Consider the following 18,368-nt stretch of genomic DNA (forward strand, 5'->3'; position numbering starts at 1 on the left):
TCAACTGTATATTCGTAATATTGACAATTACAACAATACCGAATTAAGACTTTTATTTTAACTTAATATAATACAGACATACAATCAATTTAGTCTCAAATAAATAATGAAACATGTTCAATTTGGTTTAAATAATGCAAAAACACAGTGGCGGAGAAAAAAGTAAAAGTGCAATATGTGCCATGTAAAAAAGCTAACGTTTAAGTTCCTTGCTCAGAACATTAGAACATATGAAAGCTGGTGGTTCCTTTTAACATGAGTCTTCAATATTCCTAGCTAAGAAGTTTTAGGTTGTTGTCACGGCTTCCGCCGAAGTCGGCCCTTCTCCTTGTTCGGGTGGTGTTCGGCGGTCGACGTCACCGGCTTTCTAGTCACCTCACCACCGATCCATGTTTCAGTTTCGTTTTGTTTTGTCTGTATTACACACACCTGGTTTCAATTCCCATATCATGTTCCTTATTTAAACCTCTGGTTCACATTTCTGTTCTGTCCGTGATTGTTGGTCTTTAGTGGTTGTTGATTGTGCTAGTGTGTATGTATGTTCCTATTTGGAATTTTTTTATTGACTTTTTGAGTAAACTCAGTTGTGTCCGACTCCGCTACATCTCTGCACCCAATCGCTGACAGTTGTAGTTATTTTAGGAATTATAGGACTATTTCTCTCCATACCATTTGTATTTCTTATAACTTTGACTATTGGATGTTCTTATAGGCACTATAGTATTGCCAGCCTAATCTCGGGAGTTGACAGGCTTGAAGTCATAAACAGCGTGGTGCTTCAAGCATTGAGAAGAGCTGCTGGCAAATGCAGGAAAGTGCTGTTTGAATGAATGCTTACGAGCCTGCTGCTGCCTACCACCGCTCAGTCAGACTGCTCTATCAAATATAAAATCATAGACTTAATTATAATATAATAAACACACAGAAATATGAGCCTTGGGTCATTAATTAATATGGTAAAATCCAGAAACTATAATTTCGAAAACAAAATGTTTATTCTTTCAGTGAAATACGGAACAGTTCCGTATTTTATCGAATGGGTGGCAACCCTAAGTCGAAATATTGCTGTTACATTGCACAACCTTCAATGTTATGTCATAATTATGCAAAAGTCTGGAAAATTAATTACGGTCTTTTTTTTTAGGAAGAAATGGTCTTCACACTGTTCACAACGAGCCAGGCGGCCCAAACTGCTGCATATACCCTGACTCTGCTGGCACTGAACGCAATAGAAGCGACACAAATCCTCTTTGAGAATAACTTCCAGACGCATCACTTCGCTTTGGCAACTTTTTTCCTTAAGAAACATATTATTCTGTTATATTACATCATATTTTTCATATATAAAAATATAAATAGGTGTGTCTTGACTGTGATAAGGGCTTGGGAAACAAGAGCCATTGCACCGCCATAGGCTTCTACAAGCAAGCGCCACTGTTGAGGTTACTGTATACTAGGTGGTGTCAGAGGAAGGCCCAAAAAATTGTCAAAGACTCCAGTCACCCAAGTCATAGACTTTTCTCTCTGCTACCACACGGCAAGCGGTACCGGAGTGCCAAATGTAGGACCAAAAGGCTCATTAACAGCTTCTACCCCCAAGCCATAAGACTGTTGAACAATTAATCAAATTGCCAGTCGGACTCGTTACACTGACCCCCTTGTTTTTACACTGCTGTTACTCGCTGTTTTTGATCTATGCATAGTCACTTTACAAATTACCTCAACTAACCTGTACCCCCGCACATTGACTCGGTACCGGTACCAGTTGATATTACGGTGTAAATAAATTAATCTTAAATGGCACTTGTTTTTTTATTGACTGAATAGTATACTGTATATGGGGCAATATAGCAATTCAGCATCTTTTTTTCCAGTGCCGGCCTTGTGTTCTAAAAGTATAGATTTATTTCATTTGAGTACCTGAATACTCAAAAAATAAATAATGCGAGTACTCGAAAAGTCAAAAAATGTCAAATACCCATCGCTACATCAGACATCATTACCAATGTAAATATATTTAATAACCTTCACAGTGAGCAGTCAAAATGTTTTTGTTTGTTGTAGGTGGTCTTTATTACAGGCCGAATGGCATCCTTCTGAATCAATAAGACCCTGAACGTACCACCTGCAGATAAATCAATGGGAAGGTGCAAGGCAGGGATCGATAGTGCTTCTGCTTTCTCTCTGGTGGATGGAGGCTGTCAGCCCACAGAACATCAGGACATCTGACGGCAGGAATGGGGATCCCGGGGAATGATGAGAGAACGATGAAACGTAAACACGGGTGAGATCGAACCCCCTGCTAATATCCATGATGGATTCTGTGAGTGTCACGGTGGGGCGCTGTGGTGTGTGTTTGTGTGCACGAGATTAAGTGTGTGTGTGTGCGTGCATATGTCTACAATGCATTGCGGTATGTCAATGTGCATATAATTGATATCCGGGGGGGAGCAAACACTTCCTGCATTTAAAGTTAACAAGGGAGGTTGAAGGTCGCGGAGGATGAGTCTAGCTGTCATTTCTACTGAATCAGATCAGGCTGGGGATGACATTTACAGCACCATCCATATCCAATCCAATGTCTGACTGTCTGTTCATCCGGAAAAACACTTGAAATGGTTGAGGCACGATCGTAGTTTTTGACCAAGATGTGATTCTTTTGATTTACAAACTGTAGCAGCTTCTGACAAACCTTGAATGCTTTCTGTCCCGAATGCATAGTGACCTTCTGGAGGTATCAGAGGCTCATGAAATATGAAATTGCTGCGTAAACACGGAGAGAGAGAGTGAGGAGAGTCATGTATTATTGAATTACACAGAGGAGATAAATCAGGAGCATGTCTACAGCTGGTCACGAACCAACACTGTAAAGGTGTCAGTCTCGACATAGTGGAAATGGAATTTACACATGGCCACACATTCAATCTCAGACCTACTTCCCCATATGGGTCCCAGTAGAAGTGCACCCAAATCACAGGCTAACTAAAGCTAAATGATTTAGCCGACATATCCAGTCAAAGATGCACGAAGATGGGAAACATTCTAGCGCTTCCCTCAGCTTTTGTGGCATATGTATAGTACTTTGTCACCGTGGTTACGATTCCTTCCTAGTTCCAGAGCGCTGTGGGAGCTGTTTTTGACGACAATGCCAGCTCCCACGCCGCACCTGCTCCGCCCTGCTCCCCCATGCGCTTGGTAATTATTTAGTAGGAAAGCAGCGTTTCACCTTTTCGCCAAAGCGATCAACATGGCAAAGCAGAGCCACTCCGCAACCAACTGTGATTAAATCAATAGAGAGGTAGAGGTAAATTAAATCCTGCTCCTATGTGTGCACTGCAGAGCTGAGCTGAAATGAAAACAGTGTTTGGGTTGGTAAAGTGTATACGCGGTGCATGGACACACACACACACACACACACACACACACACACACACACACACACACACACACACACACACACACACACACACACACACACACACACACACACACACACACACACACACACACACACACACACACACACACACACACACACACACACACACACACACACACACACACACACCTCCTCTGTTTCTACCTTCTCTCAGAGGTCAGTTCAGAGAGAAAACTAGTGAGCGAAGGAAGACCATGACGAAGCCCAATCACTATCAAGTGTAACACTATTCTAGGTTCTCTGAATCCAAGTCTAAGTCCATAAATGTTGACAAAGGGCTCTCTTATCAGATTTTTTTTGGTCGACATTGTAGTGGATCCGTTGGACCTTGTTCCTGGATGTGATTTGCCAGTTCAATAGCTCATATCAAGTGCTCTTGGGAAGGTTGAGGGATGAAGGTTTCTCTATTGAGACTGAACGAGAGACAATAGAAATGAGCCTTTATAGTGATTAAGCTCTCCCTTTCAAAAACATCTCATTCAGAGGACCGTAAGCTGCACTATATGACATGTTAAACTCTCAAATATATATATTTTTTAAACAACAACATCCAGTTTAACTGCAAACACAACACATCTGAAATCTGACTACAACCCTCATTTCTACCATTTCATCACAGGTCTCTTCCCTTCTACCGAATGGGCAGTCATCTCAAAGACACACCAAACCGTAACATACATAATGATCACATGTACTCCGTCTTGAACTGTAGCTTATTCTGTAATAGTCTCCTGAACAAAACAAATACGTCGTCTAACTTATACCATACTATCCACATTGTCCTCTCATGCCTTCCTTCCAAATGGGCTGACACTGCAGCTGTGGTATGGTGTGTTGTTGTGTTAAAAGTAGAGAGGAAGGAATTTCCCTCTGTTCCTAACCGCCACCCTCTCTGCTCTGTCCCCTCTGTAGGATTTTAATGAAGCACAGAGTGAGTGGGAGGGGTGCTAACCTAACAACCATCAGAAGTTCCAGTCTCTCTCTCTCTCTCTCTCTCTCTCTCTCTCTCTCTCTCTCTCTCTCTCTCTCTCTCTCTCTCTCTCTCTCTCTCTCTCTCTCTCTCTCTCTCTCTCTCTCTCTCTCTCTCTCTCTCTCTCTCTCTCTCTCTCTCTCTCTCTCTCTCTCTCTCTCTCTCTCTCTCTCTCTCTCTCTCTCTCTCTCTCTCTCTCTCTCTCTCTCTCTCTCTCTCTCTCTCTCTCTCAGTGCTATTAGCCTTATAGGATCTCTCACACATATGGATAGAGTGAGTCATTAGCCACTAGCAGCAAGTTCACTGACATAGTCTAATTGCAAGCAGTGTCTGCAGCTCCCACGCTAGTCTGTAGTCTGTGTATGTGCGCGTTTGTGTGTGTGTGTGTGTGCGTGCGTGTGTATCTGCATCTATGTGTGTATCAGTCAATGCACTTGAGGATATGTCCGTGTGCGTTTACAAGCCAGTAAATGAGAACGAGGGAGAAGCGTGGTTTAAAGGCCCAGAAGGTTGGGCTCAAAGCTGACGGAGGGGAACGATGAAAGCATCAGGTCTTCAGAGAGAGGAAGGCGGGGGGTTTGAGCTATCTTCACTCATCAGATCCCTTATCCGTTTTGGCATGCCTTCCTGTGCTATGAGTAAATGGGAAGAGATCCCCGAGCCGACAGAGGATGACTTTAAACAGTATGAGGGGGAGGGTTGTGTGTGGCTAGCTCACTGTAGGTTGATTAAAGCTGAGGAAATGAAAATGAAAAGCAGCGAGGGATGGACACAGACTGGAATCCAGGCCATTGGGGTACAGTGGATCCAATGCTAGATATACACTGTGGGTGGAACCATTAGGGCCAACCCTCACAGGTCAAGGTCAGTAGAGCAAAAGCCTGGACATGGCAGAAAGTGCCTCTAGCGGGTCAAAGGTCCCTGGTAGGAGAAACAGCAGTCTCAGCAGCATATGAAGGAAAAAAAAGGAAAAATGGATGAGGTTCGGGTTGAGAAAGCCAGGCTTCACAAGAGTAAATCAAAATGCTCCGTTGCATTTCCTCACTACAGTGCAGTGCCTGGAGGACTGTGGGGGGCCAGGGTGGGGGACAGGTTAAACCCTGGCCATGCCAGGGTGGGGGACAGGTTACGTCCTGGCCATAACCACTGATAGCATCTCTATTTACTAATCTTATCAGCAAATTAGTGACAATTTGCAGACATGTTTTATACCAGGTTTCCCCCACATCCTTCTCTCCACACAGGTTGTGAATACCCTTTATGGACAACTAGGATACGAGAGTCCATTATGCAACAAGAAACATGGCTTACAAATATAATTGTGTTGGCAAAATTGCACGTAGCATGTAGCATGCCAAAATCAACTCAGTCCTTTTATTAAACCAAGGTGAAAAGAGTTTCACTTCTGTGAACTCTTGTGGTGTGTTGACTTTCAATAGCAACGTAGAAAGGGGAAAAGAACACCCTGAACGTTGTGAGGAATGCTGTGTGGTGTGAGTTTCACAACGATCCTCCAACCAGGACTTTCAAGTTCCATCTCAAGCTCCATCCCCAGTGTTGTTTTGCTACTTCCCCCTGGTACCAACCACAGCCAGCCTCTTCTTTGATTGTGCGATATGAGGAGGCGAGCGTTTTACCCAGCAGATAACATCATTTTTGTAGCAGTACCCTTTATCCACGCGCCACACTCCACAATCTATCCAGTCCTCCGTCATACCAGAAAAAAGCTCCAGGGACTGAGGCGAGGCGGCCGAATGTTTGTTTTCTCCCTCTCCAGGTTTCCCTTGAAGTGTTGTTTTTATTTCCCCCATTCAGTCCATTTTACCCACAGCCCCCTACCACAAGGGGTGGCAGATAGCCGAATGGTTAGAGCATTGGGCCCACCAATCAATGCCAGGCTCAGCAATGGCTAAGATGGGGACAGACTTTGAAATGAGTACAGGAGGAGAGAGAGAAACGAAGGATCGAGAAGAAAAAAAAGAGTGCTGGCTCCTGGTGAGCGGGGCGGATTTGTGGCGATTACACACTAGGCGTTAAATAAATCAGCCGAGCACCTAAACGGCTCACTTTGAAACTGAGCCCATGGGATAGAGAGCTGAGCCCGACCACAGAGACCTCAGAGACAGAACATGAAAGATGAGGGGAGTGAGAGAAAGCGAGAAAGAAAGGGTGCATGAATTGGACAAAGAAGCAGAAAAACATACAGAGAAGATTGAACAGAAATAATAAACTAGAGGGGAAAAGAAAGAGGGATGGAATTGGAGCGATGAGAATAGAGAGGAAAGAGTGACAGAAAGAGAGTGAGGGTGACTGAGGAAGACAGAAATAGTGGAGGGAGGCAGAGGGCTAGAGCCTATGTTTACAGGCAACATTTATCCAATTTTCTATATCGGATGGATATAGAATTTACTTTCCCTCTGTTTGAAGGGAGCAGAGAAAATCCCCCAAATTCCCTTTAGAGCTTGTCTGGAAAATAATATAACATTCAACAGGAGAAAACATTTGTAGATACTAGCCTGCCTTGCCAGAAGAAAATGGATTTCAAAGATCAGACAGAGAGAGAGAGAGAGAGAGAGAGAGGAGAGAGAGAGAGAGAGAGAGAGAGAGAGAGAGAGAGAGAGAGAGAGAGAGAGAGAGAGAGAGAGGCCTCCAAAAATGTGTCTCAGCTGCTGAACTGCACAACAGAATTCATCAAGCAACTTGTTATTGCCTAAACTCATAGTTCTTCCAATGGTTTGTTTTCTAAATGAACCCGCTTGGTTTGCTAACAGTGACTATTTAGCCCCTCATCTGCTGGTGTGTGACGCCAGGAGGACATTATGCTGTCACTGCACTGTTTGAAAACCCAGCCAGCTTCTCAGCTTTGCATACTGAAGCACTGCAGGATGTCGTAGCAATGCAGCCAATTCCAACACTGCCGCCGACAGACTGAGCAAAAGACAAGGCAACAGAGAGAGTGCGAAAGTGGAAGCGGTTCAAAGACGTTGAGGACCGAGGGCAAGCGAGGCGAGATAGAGAGAGGAGAACCGGACAGACGAGGGATAGGGGGAACGTAAACGGGTAGAAAAATAAATAGTCGGAAAAGAAGGAGGGATATGGCGCAACAGAGGAAAGGAAAAGTACGCAGAAAGACCGTTAGGCAGGAAAGGAAAATGGTAGAGAAAAGCAAAGAGAGATAAAGGAAGATGGAGTGAAGAGCGGAGAGGAGGAGATCGTGAAGAGGTTGGAAAGTGAAGGAGGTGGGGGGAGACAGTGACGGTAATTGGAGAAGACAGGGCCTTCAATATTCTGAGCGAGGCATCAATTGAAAGGATTCGACTGGCTCACTGGAGGGGCCTGGCTCGGTACACATCCTCTCACTGGAGACACACGGGTTATAGACTACTGGGGCTTGCCTGAACACACACACCATAGACACACACATGCGTGTATGCAAACACACATGTACACACACACATGCACACGCTACTTTTCTTTCACAGCGACAAAGCAGGGATTGAAATGGTGCTTATTTAACTGCAATTCTCCCCACTGACATTGCATGCTACATTTTTGCACAAAACCTGTTTTCCTCCTTTGGCAACCACCTAATTTCTGTCTTTCAACAAGTCTAAGTCCTTTCATCATCTCCATCTCTCCACCCTCTGTCTCCAGCCTCCCGCTCTCTGTCTGTCTAGATCTGTCTCTATCTCTGCCTGTCTTCCTCTCTCCTCTACTCCTCTCCCTGCAGCCCTCTTTTCTTCTTAGATCCTGTGGGAGCTGTTCCTTGACCAGAGAGAAACTGTCTCTGTCAGATAGAGATAAAAGTGTGTGTGTGTGTGTGTGTGTGTGTGTGTGTGTGTGTGTGTGTGTGTGTGTGTGTGTGTGTGTGTGTGTGTGTGTGTGTGTGTGTGTGTGTGTGTGTGTGTGTGTGTGTGTGTGTGTGTGTGTGTGTGTGTGTGTGTGTGTGTGTGTGTGTGTGTGTGTGTGTGTGTGTGTGTGAGACAGCCTCAGGGGATGGAATTGTGGCCTGCAATATGTCACCCTTCCCCTCAAAAAACCCTGATAAAACACCACCGGATAATCTGAGGTCATGTCTCTTAACCACTATCGACACTGCTCTGTTCTCACGCACACACACACACACACACACACACACACACACACACACACACACACACACACACACACACACACACACACACACACACACACACACACACACACACACACACACACACACACACACACACACACACACACACACACACACACAAAATACTGACAAATACACACAAAAACATACAGCCATTGGACCATAATACTATATATACACAATATGTTTTTTAAAATCAAAATGCCTTTTTTGGCAGAACATTTTTGCCTTCTGGAACATGTGAACTTTCATGTGCCTTAATAACAAACGTGTATTCCATCTGTAAGTACAAATACAATTGTTCAATTAGGGACCTGGTTGGTTTAGCCACAGAAAAAGTCAGGAACCTTCTTGCAAGCCATGTTTGCCTGAGATAATGGATAGGACATGCCGAGAGATGAGTTTGGGTTGGCCTGCCATGTAGCAGGCTTCCGTCTATAACATGAGCTGCTCAGTATGTGTAGATAATCCTTTCTACTGTGTCTTTTTTGAAAGATGTCATGAAGAACTGCAAAAAGAGCTACCCTGAAATTAACAGGCACTATGGACGAAGATCAGTGGGAAAATATGGTAATGGAGACACCTTCTGGAGGACGATCGTGCCACGTCGACTCTCTCTGACTCTGAAAATGAATCAGACCACGAGGAAATACCTGATTTAGGTAAAAAACATTTTCATTGAAGCAGACATTGTAGAGCCTTCTGATGACAGTGATGGGGAAGAAATGACAGTCAACAGTGTTATTGTCATGGAAGATGTTGGAATGCCCGGTGGAAGCAGAGGATGATAGCTCAGGAGATGGAGAAAATCCTGCCATTTCTTTACACATATGCGGAGGGGAGTCGAAAAGAGAACACAGAAAACACCTGTCTCCGGGTTACATCTTCAAACTAGTCTAGTAGGCTACATTTTCAGATATTTTACGTTTCTAATTTTGTCAGAAAGTAATTTTCATTGAAAGTTAAAGCATACTATTAGCTAGCTAACATTATGTGTATGATCTGTGTCGTAATATTATTTGTATCTCAGAAATGCATTTGCATAGCTAGTTATAGCCTAATGTTAGCTAGCTAGCTAACATTGAACCTAGTAAGTTAGCTTTAGCTACCTGCAGATTCATGCATGTTGACTAGCTATCACAATCAGTTTGTATTTCTAGTAGTATGGGTTGGGATTATTTCCACGGTCAAAACAACTGGGAACTCTGAACTGGGAACTTGGAAATCTCAGACTTCAGGGTGTTCAAGATAACAGGGAACTCAGAAAAATGCAAACTCCGACAGGGAAAAATAATTTTGAACGGTCAGCCAACTTGGAATTCCAACTCGGTGGCTCGGGCCTCTTTCTAGAGCCCCAATTTTATCATCTGAAGATCACTGACGTGATGATTTGACCTCTCATTTTTCCAAGTTTCCAGTTGTCTTGAAAGCACCATTAGGCACATTGTTTAGCTAGCTATCTACATGCCTAAACAAAAGACTCCACTTCGTCAGATGATTACATGCCCTATCAAGTTAGACAAGTGTATCTGGTGGTGATTACGGTCATCTATTGTACAGTATTTCATGAACATGTGTACATGTCTAAACAATAGTGACCCGTCCACTTAGATAGCTGTGGCTGGGGGTTGGTTATAGCATTTCTTTCACTTGTCCATCAATTTAGACAAGTGTGTCTGGGTAGGAGTCATCTAATAACTATAAAATATTTATAGAATATTTATCTGGACACTTTCTATTTTTGATATTGCTACTATGCAAATACACAAGTAACCATTTCACTGTACAGTTTACACCTTATGTATCCTGTTCATGTGACAAATAAACATAGCTTTTATTTGATATAGTGTTTGTTAACCAGAGACAATAATGTGAATAACAACATGACCTGTGGCAAAATCAGATTAGGACAATGTTTCCCAACCCTGATCCTCGAGTATCCCCAATAGTACACATTTGTATTGTAACCCTGGACAAGCACACCTGATTCAACTTGTCAACTAATCATCAAGCCCTCAATGAGTTGAATGACGTGTGTTTCTCCATGCCTAAAATGAAAATGTGTACTGTTGGGGGTACTTGGGGAAACACTGGATTAGGATATAGGTCAAGGACTAGGTAAAGTGTATTTTTGCTACTACTTTCACCACTTTTAGTCTTGAAATGTTTGTATGTTTACTACACTACCTAACTCACTGTTTAGCACATGGCCTTAAATCTGTATCCTAAAAGAGATGGGTGAGGCTAAGGCTTAAGAGGGTGTGAATGATACTGAATGGGTGTAGACCAGTGGCGGTCGGTCCGATCCAAGGTGAGGGAGGATGATCATTTTCTTTTATGAGCATGGCCTTATTTCTATTACAGCATATTGTATGGCTGTCATTCATATTTCATTCACCCAGCTCAATGTAACATCGATAGGTTTACTTGAATTTTCCCTGTACCCATCACGAGGTTGCTACAACATAGCCTATGAATGAAAATGTTATCAAATTAGAAAATGTTTAGTAATCAAGGTGACAGACAGTGACACATTCTATACTGTCTTGTAAAAACCGAGTAGGGTAGAGAAGCAGGTACGGAAAGTGAACATTTAATTTTGCACAGACCTGGAACTGGACAGGAACAGCGTCAGAACCGGGTAACACAACGACATATGACAATCAATGCTGAAGCGGGAAACAGAGCTGGGGAACAGACAGATATAGGGGAGGTATTAACACAGGTGATTCCAATGAATCGCTGATGCGCATGACGAGTGAAGCAGTTGTACATAATGATGGTGGCAGGAGTGCATAGTGCAGGAAAGCCCGGCTCCCTCGAGCGCCAGGGGGAGATTGGGAGCAGGCGTGACACGCCTTGCACACCCTTGCCTTCAACTAGCCGATCTAGGGAGTAATCATCAGTCCAACAGTTGCAAATGAGAATTTCTACTGGACAAATTCAGGTATTTTCGTTTCGTTTGCTTCTGTTTAAGAAACGTTTTTGAACATAATCGGCAGAATAAATATACCCCTGATCACACGCAAACACAATTCACTTTCATAGCAGCCACATGAAAACAGCAACTATCTACGCACTCTCCTCCTCTCACCTTTTCCCTTCACTTGTGGACTTCAGTGCACAACACATCAGCTATCTGTGACTAGACAAAAAAATACTTTCCAAGCCAAACCCTCATAACATGACCGCTATAACCGCTGCACACAGCCTACATCGTTATCACTTCATAGTCAACATAGCTACAAGAACTAACGTGTTAGTAAACCCGCTACAATCATGCAGTACAGTGTACAGTCAGAAAACAGTTTAGCAGTTACACCGGCAGGCCCTGGTGGCAAGAAAGTAATAAAACCAAAAGCTTACCTTGACTTGGAAGAGTTCCAGTGTTGGATAGCCATAGCCAGCTAGCTAACATAGCATCCCTCTCTGTTTGAGCCGAGTGTTTGAGTAGGCTAAACTAGCTAGTTGCATTCAGTAGCTAAGTGAAAGTGAGAGTATGAAGAAATACAAACAAATATAGGTAGCTCTCTCTCTCGCTTCTTCTTAATTTTGGAAGAAATTAATTTGTTCAAAACTGTTCAACTATTGTCTTTCTCTCTCTTTGAGTCAACTACTCATCACATTTTATGCACTGCAGTGCTAGCTAGCTGTAAGTTATGCTTGCAGTACTAAATTCATTCTCTGATATTTTGATTGGTTGGACAACATGTCAGTTCATGCTACAAGAGCTCTGAAAGGTTGGAGGACGTCCTCTGAAAGTTGTCATAATTACTGTGTAAGTCTATGGAAAGGGGTGAGAACCACGATCCTCCTAGGTTTTGTATTGATGTCAATGTACCCAGAGGAGGATGGAAGCTAGCTGTCCTCCGGCTAAACCATGGTCCTAACCTACAGACTGCTATTGAGGCTACTTTAGACCTTCATTACAAAACAGTGTTTTAATCAATTATTTGGTGACTTGAATATATTTAGTATACTTTTATCTAAAAAGGATAACTTTTTTAATGTTTCACTATTTGTATTTTTATTAAACTCACTGAGGAGGATGGTCCTCCCCTTTCTCCTCTGTGGAGCCTCCACTGGTGTAGGCAAAGAAGAGCTCTCCAGTAGGTGTACCAGAACATTCAAGGGCCATTTTCTCAAAAATTGGGTTACAAGTTTATCAACTTCAAAGCAGAATTACCTTCCCATTGTTCCTCAACTGCAGTGTATGATATACCGTTTTCTATCTTTGAGTCTCTATTTTTATCCACTGTAAAAAATTAAATAAAACGTTTTTTAAATGTTGCTACATAGAACTGAATCGAGCTGGTCGGTCACATATGGCCAAAGCCAGTTGGAATAGTGTAAGGATCAGTACAGATAAAGAGAGACAAGTGGATCTCTGAGAGAAACATGTTAAAAGTGAGGAAGGCTGAGAAAACGACAGAGGAAAAGATGGACAGGAAGACAAAGTTAAGAGACAGGGAGAGTGCATCAGTGGGGGAACGGGGTCAGAGATGGTTCGACAAAGAAAAGAGAGGGAGAGATAGAGAGACAGAGAGAGAGAGAGGGAGAGACACACACAAAGAGAGACAAGAAGCTTGTAGGCTAAAACCTGAGCCCTCCTACACCCTCTTGTCCCCCAGTCATCCTGATTTTGTGCAGAGGAGCCAGCTGTATGCTGTATGGCTCAACAGGCCTACACACACACACACACACACACACACACACACACACACACACACACACACACACACACACACACACACACACACACACACACACACACACACACACACACACACACACACACACACACACACACACACACACACACACACACACACACACACACACACAGATGGAGAACAGAAGTGGGTGCGGTGGACTACAAGACCAGAGTATGCAAAGGCCATTTGAACAAGACCTTAACCTGAAAACAACAGGCGCTGGCCATTGTGGAGATGTAGCCGGTCTGGTCTGGATTGTCGCGGGGAGACCTGGCAGAGACCTGACAGCCTGCAGACACCCGGCTCCACTCTCCCTCCCACCCTCCGACCCTAGGGGTTGGCACGGTAACGGCGAGGCAACGTGGGCAGATCTGACAGACTGGGCTCTCCTCACCCCCTCAGCCTCATGGGAGAAATAATCCGCACACTGAGTGAACTCTTCCTCCACACACAGACGGAGAAAAACAGGGGACGGTTAAGCCCTGTGAAATTTAACAGATCAAACTGCCCAGAGCTGAGGAGGAAGAAACCAAGCGAGGGTGCAACAAGCGGGGGAGACGTACCCATTGTCATAGCATGTGTAGAAATGGATATGTTCGTTCAAGGCTAAAGAGGATTGCTCGCGAGCCTTTTCAGACGACTTAGTCAGTTCTAATTTTCTCATGTTCCAATCGATGCTTGTTGACGAGAGCACCTCATTGTTCTGTTCCTTGAGCTACACTCATTATGCCTCAATGTGCCAATTCAAATTGGTTGCCATCGCCTATAATTCAAATAAATGAAGGCTTACATCAAAACAATCATTACGTAAACACAAAGAAGGAAAGGTGGAGGTGGAAGTCAAGGAATAAATTGAAAAGCATTCTTTATAAAAGGGCAGCGGATTGGCTAAGTAAATTGTGTCGTAAACACAGAGGCTGAAATAATCAACCACTTCTCTCCTTTAACGATGAATTGAAGATTACTCTTGTTAAGGTCCCATTTGATGGTGTGTGAGTCCAGAAAATGCCTTAACTAATGTAGGCAAAGCAGCATTTTCACTACTGCATGTGTTTCTTTATAAACCATTTTGTGTTGTTTTGACTATTGCGTGTAGTATCAGTGTTTAGACTGCTGTAAGAGGTCAAGTTGAGTGTCAAGAGTGTCATGTCTTCAGAATGATGTGTGAAGTCTTTGCACTAGAACTACCTTGTGGTATTCAGAATAAAGGGTACAGTTAACTCTTACGATGACTACGTAGTGCACTCTTTAAAGCAGAACTGAACTCAAAAACCAACTTCCCTAGTTGAAAATGACATATCTGACACCAATATTAGTCAGAAACATTTATTCCAGTGCACAAATTGACGACAAAGTGCAAGTAGGTTCATTTCTGTCATAAAGTCAGTATCATCCAAAAGACAGTTTTGTGGGATTTGTGTAGATGAGCTCGTCATGACTTATTTAAGGGTTGGGTTTTGATTTCGACAATACCCACTTGCCGACTACCATGGAATAAACAGCTGCGGTGATTGTGGTCTATCCAATCGTACAGCAGAACACACAGTCAGTGTGACAGACGTGCCCCGCAAAATACAATCAACTATAGCTAGCTCTCTCTCACTTCTCCTTAATTTTGGAAGAAATGAATTTGTTCAAAACTGTTCCACTACTGTCTTTCTCTCTCTTTGAGTCAACTACTCAACACATTTTATGCACTGCAGTGCTAGCTACCTGTAGTTTATGCTTTCAGTACTAGATTCATTCTCTAGTATTTTGATTAGGTGGAAAACATGTCAGTTCATGCTGCAATAGCTCTGATAGGTTGGAGGACGTTCTCCGGAGGTTGTCATAATTACTGTGTAAGTCTATGGAAGGGGGTGAGAATCATGAGCCTCCTAGGTTTTGTATTGAAGAAAATGTACCCAGAGGAGGATGGAAGCAAGCTGTCCTCCGGCTACACAATGGTGCTTACCCTACAGAGTGCTGTTGAGGCTACTGTAGATCACTTTTGAATGTTTTAGTACTTTTATTTTTATGAAATTCACTGAGGAGGATGGTCCTCCCTGTCCTACTCTACGAGCCTCCACTGGTGTAGACAAAGAATTGGCTAAGTAGATTGAGTTGTAAATACAAAGGCTGAAATAATCAACCACTTCTCTCCTTTAAAGATTATTTGAAGATTACTCTTGTTAAGGTCCCATTTGATTGTGCGTGAGTCCAGAATATGTTTTAACTAACGTGGGAAAAGCAGCATTTTCACTACTGCATGTGTTTTTTTCTGAATCATTTATTGTTGTCTTGACTAGCGCGAGTAGTATCAGTGTTTTGACTGCTGTAAGATGTCAAGTTTAGTGTCAAGAGTGTCATGTCTTCGGAATGATGCTGTGTGAAGTCCTTGCACTAGAATCCAATCGTACAGCAGAACACACAGACAGTGAGACAGACCTGCTCAGCAGCACAGCGGATCAAACTTTGACCTGCAAAATACTGCACCAAACACCTTAGCTAGTAAAATTCTAAAAGATCCTCAGAAAAATCATCAACATTAATTACAGATTTCTTGATTTATCTTAGATCAATTTTGACTATTTTGAGGAAGTGATACTGGCTTTGTTCTTATGGTGTCCAATGTGGGGCAAACTTAAGTAACTGCCACATCGAACCACACCCCCAAGACTAAAATCTTGTTTTTCTTAATGAGCAAAAGAAAAATATGCAGAATCAGTGCGTTCAGTCGCTCTTTAAACTTCTTCTTTAAACTTCTTAAGGCTAAGGGGCAGTATTTTGACGTCCGGATGAAAAGTGTGCCCAAAGTAAACTGCCTGCTACTCAGGCCCAGAAGCTAGGATGTGCATATAATATATTTGTAGATTTGGATAGAAAACACTCTGACATTTCTAAAACTGTTAGAATAATGTATGTGAGTATAACAGAACTGATTTGGCAGGCAAAATACCGAGCACAATCCATCCAGGGAAAATAATGTTTGAGGTCATTGTGTTTTCCAATTGTTTTCTTTGGGAAGCCCTATTTATGAGGAACCTGGTTGCAGTTCCTATGGCTTCCACGATATGTCAACAGTCTTTAGAAATTGGTTGATGTTTTTCTTTTGAGAAATGAAGAAGTAGTGCTATTCATTGTAAGTGTCACTCCAGGTGGACTCTACGGTTTTGGTGCGCGTGAACCGGAACGTGCTTCGTGTTGTTTTTATCCGGTTTTAGAAACAGTTTATTCCGTCTTAAATTTGATCGATTATTTACGTTTTAGGGTACCTGAGGTTGGATTAGGAATGTTGTTTGAAATGTTTGGACCAAGTTTACAAGTAACTTATTAGATACTTTGTAGGCATGTTGGGCGAATTGAAACCGGTGTACTTCTGAATCAAATACGCCAAATAAATGGAAATTCTTGGAACATAAAGAAGGACATTATCGAACAAGAGGACCATTTGTGATGTTTCTGGGACATTTTGGAGTGTCAACAGAAGAAGATCTTCAAAGGTAAGGCATTAATTATATCGCTATTTCTGACTTTTGTGGCGCACATGTCTGGTTGAAATATGGTTTTTGTGTGTTTGTATGCTGAGCGCTGTCCTCAGATAATCGCATGGTCCACTTTCGCCATAAAGCCTTTTTGAAATCTGACACAGCGTCTGGATTAACAAGAAGTGAAGCTTTATTTTGATGTATTACACATATATTTTCGGGAATGTTGAATATTGATATTCGTGTAGTTTGAATTTGGCACACTGCCATTTCACTGGATGTTGTCAAATCGATCCCACTAAAGGGATTGGCGTGTGAAGGGATCCATAAGAGGCTAAATCACTGTTAGAATAGTGTTTAAACAATCAGGAGTGCTCAAACTACTGCCCAAAGGCCTAGCTTTAGTGTATAAATTGCATAGTTAAGTGGTTATGCACAGCACTAGAATGTTGTACAAGGTATTTGAACAACAGTGTCGTTTTGAATACATATTAGAGTATTTGGGTCATACTATCGAGGGCAGTGTAGTGTAGTGTTCCGACAACAGTAGATGTGGGACAATACTGCTCGGAGCACGGGGGAGAAATCCTGGTCGGCGGGAAGTATAGGAATACACCAAACTGACAGGTTGTATAATAATTAGGCCTTACATAACCATAGGGAGAATATACCTGCTTTTGACAAGGTCATTTCCAGTATCCACTGCCAGTTCTGTCACTGAGCAGCACACACACAAACACAGAAAACGCAACGTAAAATGCATGCAAACATAATAACAGACATGCAGAGCACATATACCCACACACAGACACACACCAAATGTGTGCCCTCTACAGAAAAGGCAACATGCCGACACACACACACACACACACACACACACACACACACACACACACACACACACACACACACACACACACACACACACACACACACACACACACACACACACACACACACACACACACACACACACACACACACACACACACACACACACACACACACACACACACTGCACACGAGGAAGAGGAAGAGGACCAGAGCAGACCCCACTATCAGTGGGGGAATATAGGACTAGCTGATCCAGGTGTAACCTGCCATCTCTCTCAAAGGTCCCTGACAGATTACAGGGACAGAGTACAAGCAGTAGGGTTGGAGGGGGGAGAGAGATAGAGAGTGTGTGTGAGGGAGAAAAAATAAAGAAAAAGAGAGTAGGCATTTCCAGCATGGTGAGGGATGGGTTGGAGGGGAGAGATAGAGTGAGAAAGAGAGAGAGAGACTTAGAGAGATGGAAAGAGAGAGTGAACGAGAGACAAAGAAAAGAGAGTCTGGACTTCGACTATGGTGGGGGAATGAGATTAGCTAGGCTGACTGCCTCAAACCAGTCTCCTCTGAAAGGACCAGACACTGCTTTGCTGGCAGCCTGAGCCCTGCGGAACGTCAAACCTTCGCCAAACACCCCTGACGTTTAGCCCAGCATATTTAACAGACCCTGTCTATTATAAACCTCCTCTTCTAGGCAAAGCAAAGCACTCTCCACTCACGTACACACAACCCAGTTTCCTTTTCACCACCACTTACACCAACCGTAACGCCTATCATACTGTCACTGTCACGGTCCAAACCTGACGACTAGAGG

At 43.1% G+C, this 18,368-nt stretch overlaps 1 protein-coding gene across 5 annotated transcripts in view; it reads right to left on the reverse strand.

Annotated features, from left to right (window-relative positions):
- The window catches only part of LOC124015503 (junction plakoglobin-like), a 92,675-nt gene that overhangs the window by 54,427 nt on the left and 19,880 nt on the right, over positions 1-18,368 (reverse strand). For 2 of the 5 annotated variants that reach the window (XM_046330748.1, XM_046330749.1), the window contains exon 2: positions 11,154-11,231. The exons of the other annotated variants lie outside the window; for them this stretch is intronic. The gene's annotated coding sequence lies outside the window, so the exon portion shown is untranslated. The remainder of the gene's footprint in view (positions 1-11,153; positions 11,232-18,368) is intronic. 5 annotated transcript variants of the gene reach the window in all.

This window comes from Oncorhynchus gorbuscha, linkage group LG26, assembly GCF_021184085.1.
Source record: "Oncorhynchus gorbuscha isolate QuinsamMale2020 ecotype Even-year linkage group LG26, OgorEven_v1.0, whole genome shotgun sequence".
Taxonomy (NCBI): Eukaryota; Metazoa; Chordata; class Actinopteri; order Salmoniformes; family Salmonidae; genus Oncorhynchus; species Oncorhynchus gorbuscha.